Source organism: Geotrypetes seraphini, chromosome 9 (assembly GCF_902459505.1).
Source record: "Geotrypetes seraphini chromosome 9, aGeoSer1.1, whole genome shotgun sequence".
Taxonomy (NCBI): Eukaryota; Metazoa; Chordata; class Amphibia; order Gymnophiona; family Dermophiidae; genus Geotrypetes; species Geotrypetes seraphini.
Window position 1 is genome coordinate 153,349,394 of NC_047092.1, and position 21,541 is coordinate 153,370,934.

Consider the following 21,541-nt stretch of genomic DNA (forward strand, 5'->3'; position numbering starts at 1 on the left):
AGCTACATAAAGGCAAGCAGATACTAAGGTAAAACAGTACTTTCTCTTTGGCCATGTGTATCTCTAAGATGGAGTCTGCTATTTCCACGCACACAAGAGAAGCAGTCGGGAGAAAGGGGAACTTAGCACATTGGGTGAACAACAGTGCAGTCTGGGAGCTTATCTTAAAACAATACACTCTTTACATATCTGAAAACAAGTACTCTGTTCAAATGAATATGCCATGTCAGCTGTAGATACCAGTATTATACTCGTACTCAATAATACCACATAGTCCATTCAAAGTCCATAAGAAACTGGAACTTGATGACTTCTGGCTTGATTTGACGTCTCTGATATACCCGCAGGAGCTGAAACAACACACTGACAACACAGACAAACAACATAAAAGATAGAGGACAATGGTCCATGATGTCCTCATCTTATTTCACCTTGATGTGTGTAGATCACTGGGTCAATGATGGTTCTACTGAAGAAGTGTGTTGTCTTCTGTGGAAATCTGATGTTCAGGTTCTCAGATGATGCCAAGTTGCTCTTGATGACCTGAAGCTCTGTCTCTCTGGTGGCATTTGGATGATGAATGTCTGGTCCATCATCTGGTTGATAAGTTGAAGACACAATGCTGATGGCAAGACAGTTCATCTCTAGACTGTTCTCTGTGTCAGAATCAGGGTCTATGAGTTCAAAAGAGTTCTCTATAGCTGAAGGTGTATGATCAGGTTCTAGGAGAAATTCTGGTCCTGTTAACCAGGTAGTTTCCATTATGCGGGATGCTGTCATGGCTCTGGTTGCACAATCTGCTGGTTTCTGATTAGTCGGCATGTAATGCCACTGCTGTGTGTTGACTTTCTTACATGTTCAACTCTGTTGCTAACATACACATAAAATCTCCTGGTTTGGTTGTAGATTAATCCCAGAATGACTTTTCTGTCAGTGTAGAAGTTGACTGCATTCACTTGAAATATATAGTATCATTTCTGCTATTTCTACAGCCAGTACTGCTCCACACAATTCCAAGCATGGAATAGTATGATTAGGTTGAGGCGGTAACTTGGTTTTGCTAAAGATGAATCCCACCTTGGGATACTCCATCTGCATTTGTAGCTTTCAAGTAGGCCACTGCTACTATGTTTTTTTCAGAAGTATCTGAGAAGATGCAGATTTCTCTGTGACAGATAGTATTGAATGCTGCAGGAACATAAGTATGTGGGATATGCAGTTGTTCAAGAATCTTTAGAAAATATTTCTTGACAATTTTCATTTCATTTCATATCATTGAAGTAAAAAGTGTCAAGAAAAGTGTGTAATAACTTGCAAGTTTCATGGCTCCACATCATTCGCTTCTTGGTTGGGCTGAGAACTTTTCAGTGGCCCCTCGTAAATCAGCAAAGTCATCAATGGATGGACTGAGGGACATATCCAAACTTTGATTTTAAAAAGTGATTTAACAGCTCAAAATAACTCACAAGAATCATTGTCTCCTTGGCCACTTTTTTGAGCAAAGTAAGACATCATGAATGCACTTCTCCATTTCTAGACTACAGCCTCCTGTATATGCTGGAAAAAGGAAATATCCATGTAGTGTGGACAGCTAGTTATCGTAGAAGTTTTCTGTGTCTGCCAGAGCTCACCAGTTTCTACTGCTCCCAACAGAGAGATCCACAACTGATGCTCAGTATGCACTAGTGCTGCCCGACTCGTGATTCAAATCGATTCACAATTCACTTCGGGTGAATCAATTCGAATCAATTTGTTTTGGAAAAAAATTGAACTTTCCAATTGGTCATCCCCTCCTTGCTAGAGACCAGTTCGGGCTTTCCCACTGCCATCAGAGTCCTTCCATCTAATGTAACTTCCGGTTTTGCAAAACCTGAAGTTACATCAGAAGCAAGGACTCTGGTGGCAGAGGGAAAGCCTGAGCGGGTCTCTGCATGCAGATCGGCGGCAGCATGGCTCTCTCCTCCCCGGCCGGAAGTATTTCTCCTCTCCTCCCCGGCCAGGCAAAAACGGTGGTAGCTACTCCGGGTGTCTTCTCTCCATTCAGCCGCCCAAGCGGAAACATAAAGTTTTCACTGAGGGCAGGCCGCAGTGGAGAGAAGACGCAAGGAGTGTGGCAGGAGTGGATTGCTAAATCACCGGCAACATGTTGTAATGTCAGAATAAAGGTAGATGGGGGAGGGAGAGAGGGGAGATGGACTTGGGGGAGTTGGTGGACTAGAGAAGAAGAGATGGGGAGAAGATGGATGGGAGAGACGAACTTGGTGGAGGGGGGAAGATGGATGGTGGAAGGGGGAGATGGACTTGGGGGAGATCATGGAGAGGGGAGATGGGGGAGGGATAGAAGAAATAATGGATCTAAAAACAGGACAGGGAGAGAGATGGTGGACAATGAGATTTAGGGAGGGAAGGAACAGAAAGGGAGAGAAGTTGGACACAAGGGATGGTATAGAGGGGGAGGATAGAGATACTGGATAGGAGGGTAGTTAGAAAGAGAAAGGGAGAGCTGGTGGGGAAGGAGGGAGAGATGCTGGATGAAAGAGTAGTTGAGAAAAGGAGATATGGTGGATCTGGGGATGGTGGGGTCCATCGCTGCTGCTACGGGAATAGAGATGAAAATAAGGAAAGATGCCAGACCTCCAGAGGAGGGAAGAGAAACAGAAGGGGAGGACAGAGATGGAAGATGGATGGTTAGCACGGAGAAAGAAGAAAATGATGGGCAAGAGACCCTATCAAGCGAGTTATCAAAAGATGTTTATCGCAGAGCCTGGGACCAAATTGATTTGAATAATGACCAGACAACAAAAGGTAGAAAAAATAATTTTATTTTCTGTTTTTTGATTACAGTGTGTCAGATTTGAAATGTGTATCCTGCCAGAGTTGGTATTAGACTGCGAACGTGAGCTAGGATTTAACAGAGAAAGGAAAAGTCTTTTTTGTTTGTTTATTTTGTTTACACCACAGCGCCAGTGTGGGTAGGAGAGGGCAAAGGGGGTGGAGTGGGTGAAGAGGCTATAAAATAAACCCACCAGGATGTTTGAAATAAAACACCCAATTGGGCAGGAAAATCAAATCAAATCAATTCAATAGGCTGAATCGAATCAACTTGGAATTTTTTATCTGAATCGGGCAGCACTAGTATGCACTTTCCCTTTCTGACATCTTAGGGCAGGGGTAGGGAACTCCGATCCTCGAGATCCGTATTCCAGTCGGGTTTTCAGGATTTCCCCAATGAATATGCATTGAAAGCAGTGCATGCAAATAGATCTCCTGCATATTCATTGGGGAAATCCTGAAAACCCGACTGGAAAACGGCTCTCGAGGACCGGAGTTCCCTACCCCTGTCTTAGGGTAAGGCAGAGGCTGGAAGAACTCAAGGGAGGAGACTTAGAAGGGGGAAGAGAGGAAGTTGTTCTATGCAGTACATACTGCACAAAAGAGAGTTTGGCTTCCATGTCCTGCCTGCTAATTCACATACTCCTTGAGCTCATGCTGTGGCTAGGAAGAAGAGGAATACATGATTAAACAGATGCTCGGAAAAGAGGTCCTGCATATTTACGAGTCACAAGTAGTATCTTCTTTTGCTGACAGGTGTGAAGAACGGAGCCCAGATGCTTCAGGTCTGGACCTGAAGATCAAACAGTAGTATTGTCTGTGATATATCACTATCTGATACATCTGATGGGTATAGCAGTGCACCATGGACCTGTGGTTGGGAATATCGCATTGACTGACTGTCATTCCCCATTTGCTTTCTGTGAGCACTTCATTCGATAAATGATCATAACTATTTACTGCTTTCATGTTTATGATAAAAACAATGCTAACATTGTTTTGTTTTTCTATTTTGCACTCCAGATGTTCTTCTGAGATACTGCATACCCTGTCATTTTACCAAATTGTCTCCCACAGACAATTATTAATGTGAAGCACATTTCTGAACAAAATGCGATGTAAGGCGTGAAGGACTGGTAAGAAGCAAAACTTCAATACATGTTTTGTGACAAATGCTTTAAATTGTTTCAAGGATTTATGCAAATGTTACCATATTTGATTTAAGCACATAAGCATTGCCTCTGCTGGGTCAGACCAGGGGTCCATCGTGTCCAGCAGTCCGCACCTGCGGCGGCCCCCCAGGTCCGTGACCTGTCATTGGACCTTATCTAAGTCTTTCATCCCCTATTCATTTAATACCTGTACCTATACGCTTCAATCCCCTTATCCTTCAGATACCTTTTGGTGTGTAGAGAACTTTAAACACTGTTTTCTCTCTAATAATCTACCTGTCCGAGCACCTTGAAATCGCAGGCCCCTCTCGTACACGAAACACCTACCTGTTTTCCTTTCCTTCCCTGAAGGGCTGCCTCTACAAGAAATTCCTTGACAAATCCCTAGCATTCCAAGCGGGCAAATGGAACAAATGCCTCACAGCCCTCATCTCCAATTCCCCCCCCCCCTACCAAATGTTCAGGAAGTCAATCAAAACCTACCTGTTTGACAAATTCCTCTAACTTCTCCCCCCCTCTTCCTTGTCCTCCTCCTCTGTCCTCGACTTACCTCCAGACTCTCCGACTCCTCCAATCTTGTCAGCCACTAAATGGCTTAACAAAATGGATCACTCTATCCAACTAATTACCCTGTCTTCGTTACTCCCCATACTAAATGCCTCTGCTCTGCCTTATCGAACACCGCAGTATGTATCTACGTCGTAGGTAACTCTGCTGTATGTAACACCGCTCTATGTAACTCACAGCAAATGTAACTTTCTCTGCAAATGTAACCTAGCTGTACAATAACTTCACCGTAAATGTAACATCGCCAAAAATGTAAACGTAGCATCGCCGAAAATGTAACTTCGCTGTAAATGTACAGTCTCTTCATCTGTAAACTGCATAGAACTTCCATGGTAATGCAGTATACAAGAATAAAGTTGTTATTATTATTATTATTATTATTATTAATCACCCAGGTGATTATAAGAAACACCAAAGTGTCTGAAGTCTGGGGTGGATGACTAATGGAAGTATAATTTCTCTTCTCCAGGTCTCCTCCCTGTGAGTATTATTTCTGTTCTTTATCTCTTGTCCCTGTGTTGCTTATTTCTCTCCTCTACCCTGCGTCCGCAATAACCATTTCTTTTCTCTATTCTGCCTCCTGAAGTAACTGGCTTTGCTCCCCTCCCCTCCAACACCCACCCCCCCCCCAATCCCAACCACTGGATCTCTCTTCTTACCTTATTTTGAGGGTATGGTGTTTTTTGATCCTGAAGCAGGGGATGGGTGTTTATTAGAGAGAATACAGTATGCACATTTTGCACAGATGGCAGATATACCCCCCCTAATTCTATACATAGCGCTCAAAATTGCATGCTCAAATTTGGGCACATGAGAAAATTGTGCGTTCAATTTAAATTGCTTAATGAGCCAATTAGTGTTGATAATCGGGGTGCTAGAAATCAATTAGTGGTGCTTGTAAATTTTTCTGCACAGATCCCAAAAGGGGGCACGGCCATGTGGGAGGCACGAGAAGGTCAGGGGCAGTTCTAGGATTTGCACACCGCGTTATAGAATTCAGAGGACCTTTGCTTAATTTGGGCATGTGGATTTACACTGAGGTTCAGTTGGTGTAAATTATCTCATTCACAATTATCTCATTCACAAATACTGCAATTAAAATCATCCATAATGGTAAAAAATACGATCACGTAACACCTTTTTTAATAGACTCACATTGGCTTCCCATTAATCAATGAATAACCTATAAAATATTACTTCTAACATTTAAAACATTATCCACTAATGAACCACAATTCATAGACCGATTTCTAATTCCATATAACTCGACTCGTTCCCTACAATCCACAACACAAGGGCTGCTTATAGTTCCTTCTTTGAAGATCATCGGCACCAGACGTCATGACATATTTTCAGTTATGGCCCCTCTTACCTGGAATACTCTCCCCTTATATATAAGAGAAGTTAAAGATCTTAATTTATTTAAAACCAACCTAAAAACATTTCTTTTCAAAGTTTCTTTTAATTTTTAAAACATATTCTTTTTTTTTCTTTTAAACTAGTTTAATCTGATCCTAAAAATATCTCTTTTTAAAGTTTTCTTTTACTTTTTAAAATAATTCTTTTTAAATCCCAATCCTAATGTTTTTCCCTTTACTTGGTTTTCGTTTTCTTTTCTCCTGAAAAATAGCAATTTTGCAACTTTTACCCACCTTTGTTCCTCCCTTATGTACCTAAGTTCGTCTGTATTGTCAGTTAGTGATTCTTACCCCCCTTTTTAAAGTTGTATATAACATACTTTTAATTGTTACTCGCTTAGTATGTAATAAGCGATTTATCAAATTTAATAAAACTTGAAACTTGAAGCATGTATCCTGGCACTAAGGGGCAAATTCTATAAGAAGCGCCCAAAAGTTAGGCGCCGAAACAGGCACCGTTCAGCGCGATTCAAGTCAAATTGGGTGCTGTTTAGTGAATCACGCTGAGCGGCACCTATTGTGGAGGCGCCCAAGAAATAGGCCAGCTCTAGGCGCAACTAAAAGTTAGGCGGCCATACGAGCGCTTAAGCACGCTGAGCAGTGATTCTGTAACAAGGCGCCTAATGCCTATTTTTTTTTGAAGGCCGCCTAAATTTTTAGAGGCGCCTTGTTACAGAATCACTCTTTCTTGATAGGTGCCTAAGTTTCAATTATTGCTGATTAAAAAAAGCTTAATTGAGCTTGTTAATCAATTTAGATAGGCGCCTATCTAGTCGGCGCCTCCAAAATAGGTGCCTAACATAAGGCGCCGGTTACAGAATTTGGGCCTAAGTGCTATTCTATAAATGGTGCCCAACTTAGCGTACTGTATATAGAATATAGCATAATGTGCATTTCTTTGGGCACCCAAATTTGCACATCATTTATAGTATTGAGTCCATTGTGCATAGATAGAGATTTTTATATCAGGCCATCAAGCATTATAACTTATAAAGATTATCTGTCGGTGCCTTCCTTCTATTTCAGAAATGTTATGCATTTACGTTCTGGATGTTAATTTCAAGTTTGATAATAATTCTTCCCAGTTAGTCCCATTACGGTGTAGGAACATCATGTTTTGTTCTTGATCAGCTGGCTGCATATATAACATTTCTAGATTCTTCCTCTATTCCTGTTTCTTCTGTTTGTTATCTGGAACTCAATTTTATGCAGAGTATTGGTTACATATTGGAAATATCTGAGGTGTATTCTAGGGTTCATATGTGACGTGGCTCTTAAAAGACTCCAGCTTCAGGATTTCTTAAAGCTGTCTTGGTGACTTCACATCCAGTCAGATTTCAGTCTATTTGTGAACATTATGCATGATATAGATTTGCACAAAATGGTGCCTCTGTGCAATGGCATAGTGAGGGGGTGAGTAGCGGCCTGCCTTGGGCACCAACTTGGCCGGGGCACTGGCAGCTCTCCTCTTGCCCCCCCCCCAGCAATGGGATGGGTCTCTAAAATGTACTGCCCCCTACCTCTTCAAATCTTTACCAGAAGTGAGCAGGCTGTCCTATGCGCTGTTCACCCCTCACTCTGACATCACTTCCGGTTTGGAGGAACAGGAAGTGACACCCAAAGGAAGGCTCAGCTGACTTGAGCAACAGGTATAATAGCCTGCTCACTGCCAACGAAGATATGAAGAGGTACAGGGGGATAAGGTGATGTCAGGGTGGAGGTGAAGAGCACATCGGGGGCACATGGGGCAACAGTGTCAGGTGCCTCTGCCTCAGCTGCCAGTTTCCCTTGCTAAGACACTTCCTCTGTGCATGCAGATATATCTCATACATATTGATTGTGCATGTCTTAAAAACCCAATTGTCTGTGGGATCTATAAGGCAAGTTAGGGAAAGCCCCATAATTGTAAAATACACAGGAATTAGAAGTTGTAGAATTGGTTAGCTAGGGAAACCAAAGATCACAGTAACCATGGCTTGAATTTGGCCAGATTGAAGAAAATATGCGACACTGCTGCAGTAAGAATTACTCTAAGTTCTGCGGAGAGCCATAAACAGGCCTGCTTTATCAGGTTAAGTCTGTGATAAAAAGAAGTTATTTAATTATTGTGGAGCTACTGTTAGCAGCCTGTCAATATAGTATATTGATGCACCAGCAAACTGGAAGAAATTGGCTTGTTTAGACTCTAAATGCAATGCACAGAATAGGGGAACCTAATGCAATTTAATATCGATCAGTTGAAATTGTTTCACAAATATTTGCTTCCATGGCGTATTTTTTCCAATCCAAAGTTTTATGCTGCAAATCTGCTAACATTTTGCTCACTAGAAGGGCTAGTGCAGCTGTAAGTGACATAGATGGGGGAAGGAGAAAATGGTATATTTATAAAAATGAAACCGTTTTGTTTTCTGCCATTTCCTTATCCTCTTCTTTGCATTTATTCCCTTTTTGTCTTACCAGGAGCTGAAATATTGCTCATTACATAACGTGACCATTTATTTTTCCCCCGGTATGGGACAGGACCCCAGACACCCCCTCCCCCCCCGGACTCCCCTCCCCCAGGACCCCCTTCCCCCTGTCTCGGTAGCTTTTTTTTAATCCCAGCAGCTGCCTTCTGATGTCTTCCGGCAGTGGCAGAGCGTCACACCTGCCTGGTCCCGCGCCATTCACTGAATAGCTGCCGTCAGTTCTCATGGTACGCACGAGAACTGACAGCAGCCATTCAGTGAGCGGCGCGGAACCAGGCAGGCGTGCCGCTCTGCCGCTGCCGGAAGACATCAGGGGGCAGCTGCCGGGATTTAAAAAAGGTCCGGGGGGCGCGGGGGCGTGCGGGCCCCTGAAAACGGGACATTTCAGTATCCCGAAGCTGTGCTTTGGGACAACGGGACAGGCTCCCTAAAAATAAGATGGTCCCGTTTAAAATGGGACGTATGGTCTTGTTATCATTAAAGGGCTTGCCCTGCCACTAGGTAAACTAGGTAGTGGGCATCCACCTAGGGTAGCAGAATTTAGGGAGAGTGGTGCATCTCCAGTTCTGGGTCACTGCTGCCACCTCCCCATAACCAACTGCACTGGCCCAAGCTTAAAAGAAGATTGAGTTCACATGGGCCCTGTAAACAAAGCTCACACTGAAATACTGCTGTGTCCCCCTCACTTCTAGCAGACTTCCTGTCAGAGGTGGGCAGGACATAGCAGAAATTCAACATGGGCCTGAGTTTACAGATCCCATGAGACCATCAATCTTTCTATAAGCTTGAGGCTGACAAAGGCTCAGAAGGGGTGGGGAAGGACTGATGCTAGCCATGGAGATTATGGAGAAGAAAGAAGGTACTGGCCTTCAGGTATGTGTATATATATATATATATATATATATATATGTGTGTGTGTGTTAGGGGTGGGGGTGAGGAAGAAAAGAAAAGGGAGCAGTAGAGTGGGGTGGTAAGGCTTTGAGCTATCCTTGGTGAGAGTGAATGGGTTTGCCTAGGACATCCGATACCCTTTGGATGGCCATGATTCAATAATATATTTTTATGCTTACAGATATCTGTGTCTGCAACTTCTTAGCTGAATTTGCTACTTTAGGAGAAGGTCCGTTCTCTCCCTTGTGTCCTAAGTCAGCAGCAAAGTGCAGCTGAATTCAGATATATATATATATATATATATATATATGAATCTGACAGGAGCTATAATGTGAATGTTTCTGCTATAGTTCCTGGAACAGTACTGTGACCATCATTGTTTTTCATATAAATTAACATCTAAGGTGGGTTTTGAACTGCTTGCCTAACAGATGAAAGGATCTACTGTGGTGGGGCCATTCCCCTGAATCATCCAATTTCTAATGTTTATGCTATTTTTAACATCTTTTTAAACTGCCAACGATCAGTACAAATCCTCAGGATTCAAGGAAGGGCATTCCAGAGCTTCACCTCAGCAATGGAGAGCATTGATGCTCTAAAATCTTGCATATCGAACACTGTTTTCCTTCATGGAAATCAATTTCATCCCTCCTACAGATCTTAATTTTCTGCTAGGCTGACATACCTTCCAAAGAGTCTGAAAATTTTAAGTAACTAACCCATTCAAGGTCTGATGCACATGGATAGCACTTTATAATAAATTCTGTGCGGTATGGTGAGCCAATGCAAAGTCTTTATTACTGGAGTAATATGCGCCCTCCTTGGTGTTCCTGCAATCAGCCTTGGCATCAAATTCATTAGTTGTAGTGCTTTACAATTGGCTTTGGGTAGTCCTAGATAGTGCATATTACAATAATCCAAATGTGTTAATATCAATGCCTGAGCTACCTACCGAAACTCATATGGCAGAAGTATTGATTTTAATCGATAAAGTATTCACAGCTGCAAACACCCGCCCTGGACAACTCTGAGGATTTGTTTTCCCATTGAAAGCGCATAATCTAAACAGACGCCTAGAATTACCATCTCTCTTTTAACCTCCCCCTACCTTTTACTAAGCCATGGTAGAAGTTTCTACTGTGGCCCAGAGTGCTAAATGCTCTGACGCTTCTCCGATGCTCATATAATTCCTATGAGTGTTAGAGCAGAATCAGAGCATTTAGCACCCTGAGCCGCAGTAGAAACCTCTATCGTGGCTTAGTAAAAGGGGGCCTATATCAAAAAGGCTTAGATATAAAAACATAGGGGTCCTTTTACTAAGGTGCACTAACTGATTTAGCATGCATTAATATAAGAACCATACCATAAAACTATTTCATAATATAAGCACCATACCATAATACCATTTCATAAAATAAGAACCATACCATAAAACCATTTCATAATATAAGCACCATAATACCATTTCATAAAATAAGAACCATACCATAAAACCATTTCATAAAATACGAACCATACCATAAAACCATTTCATAATATAAGAACCATACCATAAAACCATTTCATAAAATAAGAACCATACCATAAAACCATTTCATAATATAAGCACCATACCATAATACCATTTCATAATATAAGCACCATACCATAATACTATTTCTCGGCCTTCTCCTTGTCAACCTGGGCAAGTCACTCAACATTCCATTGCCCCAGGTACCACAGTTAGATTGTGAGCCTGCTAGGACAGATAGGAAAAATACCTAAGAGTAGCTGATTACTATTTAATGTATTGTAAACTACTTTGGGTGAATCTCTTCATGAAAAAGGCAGTTAATAAATCCCAATAAATAGCATGTTCACAGGTGCAGGCACAAATAACCCTGGATATTCAATGCCAGGCCATGTCGTCTCCAGCACCCTGGAAGTTAACTAACCACTGCTTAATACTCAGATTGGTGCCTGGTTAACTCAGTGCATATAGGGGTCTTTTTACTAAGGCGTGTTAATCGATCTAGCGCGTGCTAATGATTAGCACATGCTAAATGCTAACACGTCCATAGAATATAATGCGTGCACTAGCATTTAGTGAATGCTAAATAGAGGGGGATATTTAGTTAGGTGCCAACAACTCATGCTTAAGTCCTAGAGACTTGATGAATTATAGATCTAAAAAGAGATCAATTTTGTGCTAGTCTGGTAAGGTCCTCTGGCGTTATCCCCACGGTTATTTTCAACATGTCCAGCCATCTGATTGCAGGTCGCCCTCATTGCCTGGTTCCTTCAATCTTCCCAAACGTAATGTCCTTCTCCAATGATCTTTTTCTTCTGACAGTGTGACCAAAATAAGACAGTCATAACTTCATCATTTGAGCTTTGAGTGACATAGCTGGCTTGATCTCTTCCAGAATTGATTTGTTAGTTCTTCTGGCGGTCCACGGCACTCGTAAAATCCTTCTAGAGCACCAAAGCTCATATGAGTCAATCTTCTTTCTGTCTTGTTTCCATAGTTTCCAGCTTTCACATCCGTAATTGAGCACTGAGAAAATGAGTGTGTGGCCAAGTCTGATCTTCAATGCTGATGAATACATATAGTGAAGGCAGGATTTTTGTTGTCCAGCATCTCCCCTTCCCTACATCCACTCTGGTTCTACATCTCTTCCCTTCCCTTTGCCTGGCTGCTTCTCGCCTCTGTTGCTGCAATCAGTGTTAGTGGTACATGGTAAGGAAGGAAAGCATGACAGGAAAGAAGATCTACATGGATTGGCTCCAGTAATACATTTAAGATTTTTAAAATATCATGTTTATCCTCACAGAAGCTTCTGACATAGTCCAGTGTTTGTGTAATTATTTCAGAGCAGACTGTATTTAGCCCAGTTAGTGGATAGAATATCACCGCCAACCAGTTAATTCGTGGCTCTGCCCTTCTACTGCACCTAACCTAGCCAGTGGCACTACCTGGTTAATCGCCACTAAATATTGTCAGCTAGCTGGCTCAGCAAGACTAACTAGGCAGAGGCCTCTCCTGCCCGCTTAAACCTCTGTGAACATTGACCCTAAGTTACTAGTGACGCTTGCTTACTCGTAAGTTACTGGTGATGCGGAGAAATGTGTGAAAGAACATTTACATGGGTTGGCTTCAGTAATACATTTAAGATTTTGAAAAATATCATGTTTATCCTCACAGAAGCTTCTGACATAGTCCAGTGTTTGTATAATTAAGTATTTCAGAGCAGACTGTATTTGCATTTTTATGGAAATATTGCAGTCACTGCCAATTGCCTCCTCGTAGATAGCTGTGGCAACACAGAAAAGCTTTTCATCATTTTAATGTGTCCATGCTTGCAATATTCATACTACTACTCTGTAGCAATGGTATTTTGTCAGGCAAGGGGTGAGCCATGTGAAATGACATTATAGGAAGATCCATCTGAGATTATGAGCAAAGCTCACTTATAATGTACATTCCTTTTGTTTTAGAGCCTTATTCTCTGTGGGTCTTTCATTATAATACTTTTGAAATAACAAAAGGATATATGAAACCATGCAAGTTTGTAAGGTGCCCTTTTCATATATTGAAACATTGAGGGGTCCTTTTATCAAGCTGCGGTAGGGGTTTAATGCGCGTAATACCGCATGTTAAACCGCCTGCTGCGCTAGCCTCTAATGCCTGCATTGAGCAGGTGTTAGTTTTTTAGCCGGCCGCGGGGGTTAGCGCGTGATGAAATGTCCGCGCTAACCCCACTAGCGTGGCTTGATAAAAGGACCCCCAAATGTTTTAAAATAATTTTTGTAGACAAATGTAGTCCCTAGGCCCTTGCTATTTTCTCCCAATCCTCAAGGACTGCCAAAAGATCAGGTTTTCAGAATATCCCTAATGAAAATGCATAATTAACCTAAAGCCTAAGCTTGGGGGTTCTTTTTTTCCAGTTAATTAAATAGCTGCCTATTGGATAACTTAAATTCTTAAAAACAGCTATTAAATCTTTAATACAAACAAGTATTATCTTAATCAATTCAATTTTAATATTATCTCCCAGAATTCATTTCATTACAGTACAACTTATCAATACTTAATTTATTAATTAATATCAGAATAATTTAGTCAGTGAACCTAATCCCCATCAACTCACATTCACTTCCCAACTTTCACACACATACTACAATCATTGTGATTACTTTTATCCAAAAGTGGATCTTAGTTAGTTCATTAGTCCATGATCATCTAGTCAGAGAGGCTTCAAACTGAGAGTTGCACATCAGTCTAGCACAGGGATCTCAAAGTCCCTCCTTGAGGGCCGCAATCCAGTCTGGTTTTCAGGATTTCCCCAATGAATATGCATTGAAAGCAGTGCATGTACATAGATCTCATGCATATTCATTGGGGAAAACCTGAAAACCCGACTGGATTGCGGCCCTCAAGGAGGGACTTTGAGACCCCTGGTCTAGCCCATGAGAATCACAGTTTCTTAAAAACAACTGGCAGGCCTCTCTGTCCTCATGATGATCCTGTTCTTCAATTCATAAAGCATTCAGCTCAACACAAGACTGTGTTTCACCACCTGGCGTCTTCAGGAGCTGTATTTGCAAGGCTCATCAACATCACAACTTCACCAGTAAACTGAGCATGACTCGAGCAGGGACCCAGGGTTCGGCACAAGCCTGGATCAGCTGACAAGCAGGAATCAAACCGAATACCAGGAAATCAAACTGCATGACCTCACTTCCTCTCCATGAACCTTATGTCCCTGTTCAAACAACTCCTATTCCAGTTATAACAACTTCCAGTCCACTTCTTTGTTGATCATGGACTAATGAACTGGTAGTATGTGTGTGAAAGTTGGGAAGTGAGTGTGAGTTGATGGGGATTAGGTTCACTGACTAAATTATTCTGATATTTATTAATAAAGTAAGTATTGATAAGTTGTACTGTAATGAATTGAATTGTGGGAGATGATATTAAAATTGAATTGATTAAGATAATACTTTGTATTAAAGATTTAATAGCTGGTTTTAAGAATTTGAGTAATGAAAATGCATGAGATATTTGCATAAAGTGGGAGCGGTTGGCATGCATATGTCCCACATGCATATTCATTTGAAATAACCTGAACACCTGACCCATTGGCATCCTTTAAGGCAGGGGTGTCAAAGTCCCTCCTCGAGGGCCACAATCCAGTCAGGTTTTCAGGATTTCCCCCATGAATGTGCATGAGATCTATTTGCATGCACTGCTTTCATGGTATGCTAATAGATCTCATGCATATTCAAGGAAATCCTGAAAACCTGACTGGATTGCAACCCTCGAGGAGGGACTTTAACACCCCTGCTTTAAGGACTGGGAGTGAAGAGCAATGCCTAGTACAATAGAATAAGGTGTCTCATAATCTTCTAGAACAGTTCTTTCTAGGCCAGCCTGGAGCAGCTCCCTAGCTTGCCTTATTTTCAGGGTATCCACAATGAATATACATGGCCAGTGTATGCAAATCTATTTCATGACTGGTGCTAATATTGCAAAAACCAGACTGGCTAGGTCAGACATAGGCAACTCCAGTCCTCAAGGGCCGGAATCCAATCGGGTTTTCAGGATTTCCCCAATGAATATACATTGAAAGCAGTGCATGCAAATAGATCTCATGCATATTCATTGGTGAAATCCTGAAAACCCGATTGGATTCCAGCCCTCGAGGACCGGAGTTGCCCATGTCTGGGTTAGGTGGTACTCCAGGACCAGTCTGAGAAGCACTGTTATCGAGGATAGGGTTACCAGACATCTGGATTTCCCTGGACACGTCCACCTTTTGAGGACATGTCCGGAGGTCCGGATGGCTTTTCAAAACCCAGCACTTTGTCCGGGTTTCGAAAAGCCTCCTGAAATCGCGTCGGGCAGGGAAAAAGCCTGCACATGCGCGGACTTCCTCCCTGCCCTACAAAAGCAGGCAGCGGGGGGTGACGGGGCTAGGGCGAGATTAGGGCATTTAAAGGGTAGAGATGGGCGGAACTGGGCGGGCCTGGGGGGGGGCGGGTGTAGGGGGTCTGGATTTTCCGATTGGAAAATCTGGCAACTCTAATTGATGACCCTTGTTGGGGTAGTTGTTAGGGTTACCATAGAGCTCCAGAAAAAGAAGGTTAGATTGAGACATCTGGGTTTTATTTCCATTACTTTCAATGGAACTAACCCCCTAATGTGCGCTAACCGATTAGCGTGCACTAATTGAATTAGCGTGCGCTAAACGCTAACGTGTCCATAGACTAACATGCATGCGTTAGCATTTAGTATGCGCTACATCGGTTAGTACACATTAGTAAAAGAGGTCCTAAAACACCATTGTCTCTGTCAGTCCTCCTTTTTCTGGAGCAATATGGTAACCCTAGGTAGTTATGACTCCTGGTACTGATGTCTTTGTGACATAAGCCTTGAATGTGGAGGCATATTGGTGCGTATAAATAAACTGAGCACTGGGACTACGGGCCCCAAAGTGATTGACTAGCTTAGAAACTGAAGGGCAAATTCTATAAGAAGTGCCCAAAAGTTAGGCGCCTAATTAGACACTGTTCAGTGTGATTCAAGTAAAACTGGGTGCTGTTTAATGAATCACGCTGAGCGGAATCTATTGTGGAGGCGCCCAAGAAATAGGCCAGCTCTAGGCACAACTAAAAGTTAGGCGACCATGCGATCGCTTAAGCACGCTTAAGAGCAGTGATTCTGTAAGAAGGTGCCTAACACGTGGCCACGCCCACACCTAACATGCATAGCGCCTATTTTTTTGAAGGCCGCCTAAATTTTTAGAGGCGCCTTGTTACAGAATCGCGCTTTCTTGATAGGTGCCTGTGTTTCAATTAGTGCTGATTAAAAAGCTTAATTGAGCTTGTTATTCAATTTAGATAGGCGCCTATCTAGTTGGGTGCCTCCAAAATAGGTGCCTAACTAGGTGCTGGTTATAGAATTTGGGTCTGAGTGAATCGGAGGCAACTAAGAGTAGTAGTATATGGAGTTCTCACCGAGGAAAGGGGCATTGCCAATAGGGATGGATGGTCATTTAAAATAAGTATCTTTCACGATTAGGAGTGCTTGCACATTTTGGAAGGTGCGCTATTTCCTTATATGGAAGCATGCCCGCTAGTGCTACTGCCTGATTTCCACTAGAATACACTGGACACCATTGGTCCATCCTTTTAGGGGACAAGGGATTTGGATCGAGGTTGAGTACTTGATCAGGGGAGGGGGGAAATGAGAGGCTTGGATGAAAGGAAAGAGACAACCCCAGGTAAAGTATATACATACTGATCCTCTTCTGTTATAAAGCTACATTTTTACTAAACATAGTAATTGACGGCAGATAAAGTCCTGAATCCAGTCTGCCCAATCTTACCCACTCTTTAAATTACTGATTTAATTTAAATGTTCCTTCTTCTTAGCTATTTCTGGGCCAGAACCCAAAGCTTTGCCCAGTACTGTGCTTAGGGTTCCACCTACTCGAGTCTCCGTCAAAGCTCCTCCAGTCCATCTAACCCATCCCAGCCATCGAAGCCCTCTCCATCCCTTCCTCAGCCAAACGGCGATATATGGACACAGACTGTGCAAGTCTGCCCAGTACTGGCCTTAGTTCTTCAATATTTACTATTATTTTCCGATTCGAGATCCTCTGTTTTTACTCCACATTTTTTGAACTGTGTTAGCGTTTTCCTCTTCACCACCTCCCTCGGGAGCGTATTCCAGGCATCCACCACCCTCTCTGTAAAGAAGAATTTCCTTACATTGATCTTGAGTCTACCACCCCTCAACCTCGAATTATGTCTTCTGGTTTTACCTTTTTTTTTTTTCCTCTGGAGAAGATGTTTTGATAAACAGAAATATTTATTAAAACACTGAAGCTAGCCTTTCGCTGTTATTGTTATTTTTAAATGTCTTTCATACAAAGGACCTTTTTTTATGGTGTCAAGTACAGAAGGGACAACGTGACTATTTGCAACTTGCTATTCTTAAAAACAAATTAAGCAATCCGAAAATAAAGATCCTATTTGTAGGCAACTTTTCATTCTTTTGGAGCCTGTTGAGCTTGACAAGTTATTATTATTATTATTATTTTTTTGATCCTTTGTTTTCCATCTTCCATGGGGATAGTGCAGACTTGGTAAAAGAGCCCCTTATTTTTGTACTTAAGGCAATGGAGGGTTAACTGACTTGCCCCAAATCACAAGGAGCAGCAGTGGGATTTGAAATGTATTTACTTACTAACTGATCACCCGGCGTTGCCCGGATATTTATTTATCCCAGTCTTCCAGTATCGCTAGACTTGTATTCAGTGATTACGCCTGGTAAAGTACTTGATTGTTTATTTCGTGGACATCTTCATTTTTAGCAGCAAGAATGGCCCTCTGTATGGGGCTGAACTTGGACTTAAACGGCATTGGGAGTGTCGGTATTCATCTCAGCGGGCCTGAAAACTATGGCTTAGACACTATTTGTTGTTTTCGATAATTTTTACATGTCACCCCCTTCCAGCCCCCACGGTATTTTTTTTCCCAAATAGTAAGTCATATGTATACCAAGTTTGGTTGAAATTTCTCCATGCGTTTCAGTTATACTGAGTCTATGAATTAGAAGTAAAATCTGTTGTTTTTGATCATTTGACACTTTTAATATGGAGAGAAGTCTGTAAATAATCCTGTGATGATGTATTAAACAGTGCCTTCTATAATCACAGTTACTTTTTATAAATATAAATATATATATATATATATATATATATATATATATATATATATATATATATATATATATATAAATATAATTGTTGTGGAAATCTCAGACCCAAAAACCCGTGAATGGTGATATCACCATAATGAGGTTCAATTAGGGGACCATCATAGATTTTCACCGTCCCACTGCCATCCAAATAAAGATAATGTGAAAAACTAACTAAACAAATTAAAAAAATAAAACAAAACTTACCTGTGGACTGGATGGTATGATATCAATGTTGAGCCTCATCGGTGATTGAACAATTCTAGTGCATGTGAAATGTAGAAAACATTCGTTGAAATTCCTTCAAACTATATGCTTGTCCCTCCTATATATATAGTTTGAAGGAATTTCAACGAATGTTTTCTACATTTCACATGCACTAGAATTGTTCAATCACCGATGAGGCTCAACATTGATATCATACCATCCAGTCCACAGATAAGTTTTGTTTTATTTTTTTAATTTGTTTAGTTAGTTTTTCACATTATCTTTATTTGGATGGCAGTGGGACGGTGAAAATCTATGATGGTCCCCTAATTGAACCTCATTATGGTGATATCACCATTCACGGGTTTTTGGGTCTGAGATTTCCACAACAATTATATATATATATATATATATATATATTTATTTATATTTATAAAAAGTTTTTGATCATTTGTACATATTACCCCCTTTCTCACCTCCACAGTATTTTTTCCCAGATAGTAAGTGATATGTATATGAAAATCCGCTCGGATCCCCGGACATATCCTCAAAAGGAGGACATGTCCTGGAAAATCAGGACATCTAGTAACCCTAACCTAAAGACAGTGCCAGGCGGATTTCTATGGTCTGTGTCCCATAAATGCCAGGGATTCAAGACAAAGTTAGACAAGTTCCTTCTGAACCGGAACGTACGCAGGTAGGGCTGGTCTCAGTTAGGGCACTGATCTTTGACCTAGGGCCGCCGTGAGAGCGGACTGCTGGGCACGATGGACCACTGGTCTGACCCAGCAGCAGCAATTCTTATGTTCTTATTCCTCCCTCCCTTTTACTAAGCCGTGGTCGAGGTTTCTACTGTGGCTCCAATGCTGCTCCGATGCTCATATTATTCCTATGAGTGTCAGAGCAGTGTTGGAGCATTTAGCATCCCGGGCCGCGGTAGAAACCTCTATCATGGCTTAGTAAAAGGGGGTCTATAGCTAGTACTAAACAAAAAGGCTTAAATATAAAAAACATACCACCCCTTTTATTAAACTGTGATAGCGGTTATTAGCACAGGAAGTTGCGCTGAATGCTCTGTAGAGAATGACACGGTGACAAAATTCATCACCGTCCCCGTCCCCGCGGATAACTGCGGGAAATAATCCCATGTCATTTTTTAGTGTCTATTTCAACCTCAGGTTGTTTTACTCCAGCATTCTTCAGAGCAAAGCTTGCGGGTCAGTGGCTTTGCCCATTCCATACTCTGATTCTTATGTGAGCCAAGGATAATGAAGCCATTGTGACATCATTGATGTGATTGGCTCTTAGGCACTGGTGGAATGAGGCATTATGACATCACAATATCTGCTCTGGATACCAGAGACTGTCATTCTGTAGTGTCTATTTCAACCTCGGTCCTTCTACACTAGCATTCTTCAAAGCAAAGCTTGCGGGTCAGTGGTTGTGGCCATTCATACTCTGATTCTTCCCTCTCTCCTTAAAGAATAACATGAAGATGGTTTCCCACGGTTATCCACGGGGACGGGAACGGTGATGAATTTTGTCACCGTGTCATTCTCTAATGCTCTGTTCTGCTCCCGACACTAATAGTCACTATCGCAGTAAAAGGGGGGCATGATGCATTAATATAACAACCATACCATAAAACCATTTCATAATAATAAGAACATAGCATTGCCATACTGGGACAGACCAAAGGTCCATCAAATCCAGTATCCTATTTCCAACAGCAGTCAAACAGGTCGTAAGTATCTGGCAAGTTCCCAAAAGAGCACAACAGATTTTATGCTGCTTATCCTAGAAATAAGCAGTGTTTTTTTTAAAGTTCATCTTAATAATGACTTTTAGAAATTTCTTTTAGGAAATTATCCAAACTTTTAAAAACTACTCCATCCCCATAAAAAAAAAAAAAATAGAAAAAAATCCCACTGACATCCCAAATCTATCAGGAGAATTTTACACAGTCGTGTTTCTAATATAACAAGTTCTGAATTTACAATGAGGAATAAACCTGCTCTGTCTTATTGGCTGGTGATTAGGGAAACGGGCTGTGATCTTTTTTTCTGTTTGAATTTGCCTGTGCAGTATCCTGAATTGATGTAGACATTTTTTCTTCTTTACCTGGGCCTCTGGCCTGCTTCCAGATGCCAGACTAGCCAGAGTTAACATATATTTCTCTTCTTTTTTCTGCAACTTTTCTTATTGACTGGCATAGCACACAACAATATATTTCTCACTGGTTCTCTCTCACTGTTTTCTTGTGTCGAATCCTATCTGTTGTGTTCCTATTGTTAAGGGAGACAGGGACTTTCTTTATCTTATTCCTGCTGTTTGTAGTACACAGATGGTAATGGTAAAATATTCAGGCATGATCTGTAGACCCAAAAGAGCAAAGAAATGATTAAATAAAAATTGCAGAAAATAGTGAGAAAGAGAGAACCAATTGAGAGGTTATACCATTTCCTATTATTAGAAAGTTAACCTAAGTTTTGATTTAAGATGCTGGTGCCAATAAGCAAGACTAGAAAACAGTGAGAAGGAGAGATTTCTCTCCCAGAGATTAGAGCACATGATCTCAATGTGTAATTAAATTCTGGAATTCACTGAGAATGTGGTAAAAACAGTTTCCTTAGCAGGGTTTAAAAAAAAGTTTGGAGACGTTCCTAAATGTCTATAAACCATTATTTAAATGGATTTAGAAAAATCTACTGCTTATTTGCAGCATAAAATCTGTTTTACTCTTTTGGGATTCTGCTAGGTACTACTTGCGACCTGGATTGGACACTGTTTGAAGCAGGATAGTGGGCTTGATCGACCTTCAGCCTGTCCCAGTATGGCAAGGCTTATGATCCTAAAGCAAATAAAATCACATTCCTGTGTAGGCCATTTATTTGGTACCTTCAAATTTGGCAACCTAGACATGTTGCCAATGTTGCCTGTGTCTAAATTCATGCCTGAGTAAACTCTAGACCTGGAGAATAAAAAGCTGAGGAACTGGTAATTCAGAATAAGATGAAGCAGTCCAGACATACAAACCCCAAGATAACACAAATGAAGTTTAGATCTAGCTGCATTTTCTGCCAGTTTAGATCTAGCAAGCTATCAAGACTCAAAGACCTGCATTTTCTACCTCCAAACCTAAGTGGCCAATTATAAAATGACCACCCCTATGTGGCTAGCCCAAATGGTCCTCAAGGCCTACAACTACCTTGACTTTAGAAAACTACTCAAAACTCACCT

The 21,541-nt window shown here is 41.4% G+C and overlaps 1 long non-coding RNA gene across 3 annotated transcripts in view; it reads left to right on the plus strand.

Moving 5' to 3' along the window:
* Positions 1-21,541, plus strand: part of LOC117366362 — a 520,534-nt gene that overhangs the window by 196,207 nt on the left and 302,786 nt on the right. For 2 of the 3 annotated variants that reach the window (XR_004540567.1, XR_004540569.1), the window contains exon 2: positions 3,856-3,968. This is a non-coding gene — a long non-coding RNA (uncharacterized LOC117366362). Of the gene's footprint in view, positions 1-3,588; positions 3,755-3,855; positions 3,969-21,541 lie in introns of all 3 variants that reach the window. The other variant, XR_004540568.1, reaches the window with a different exon arrangement.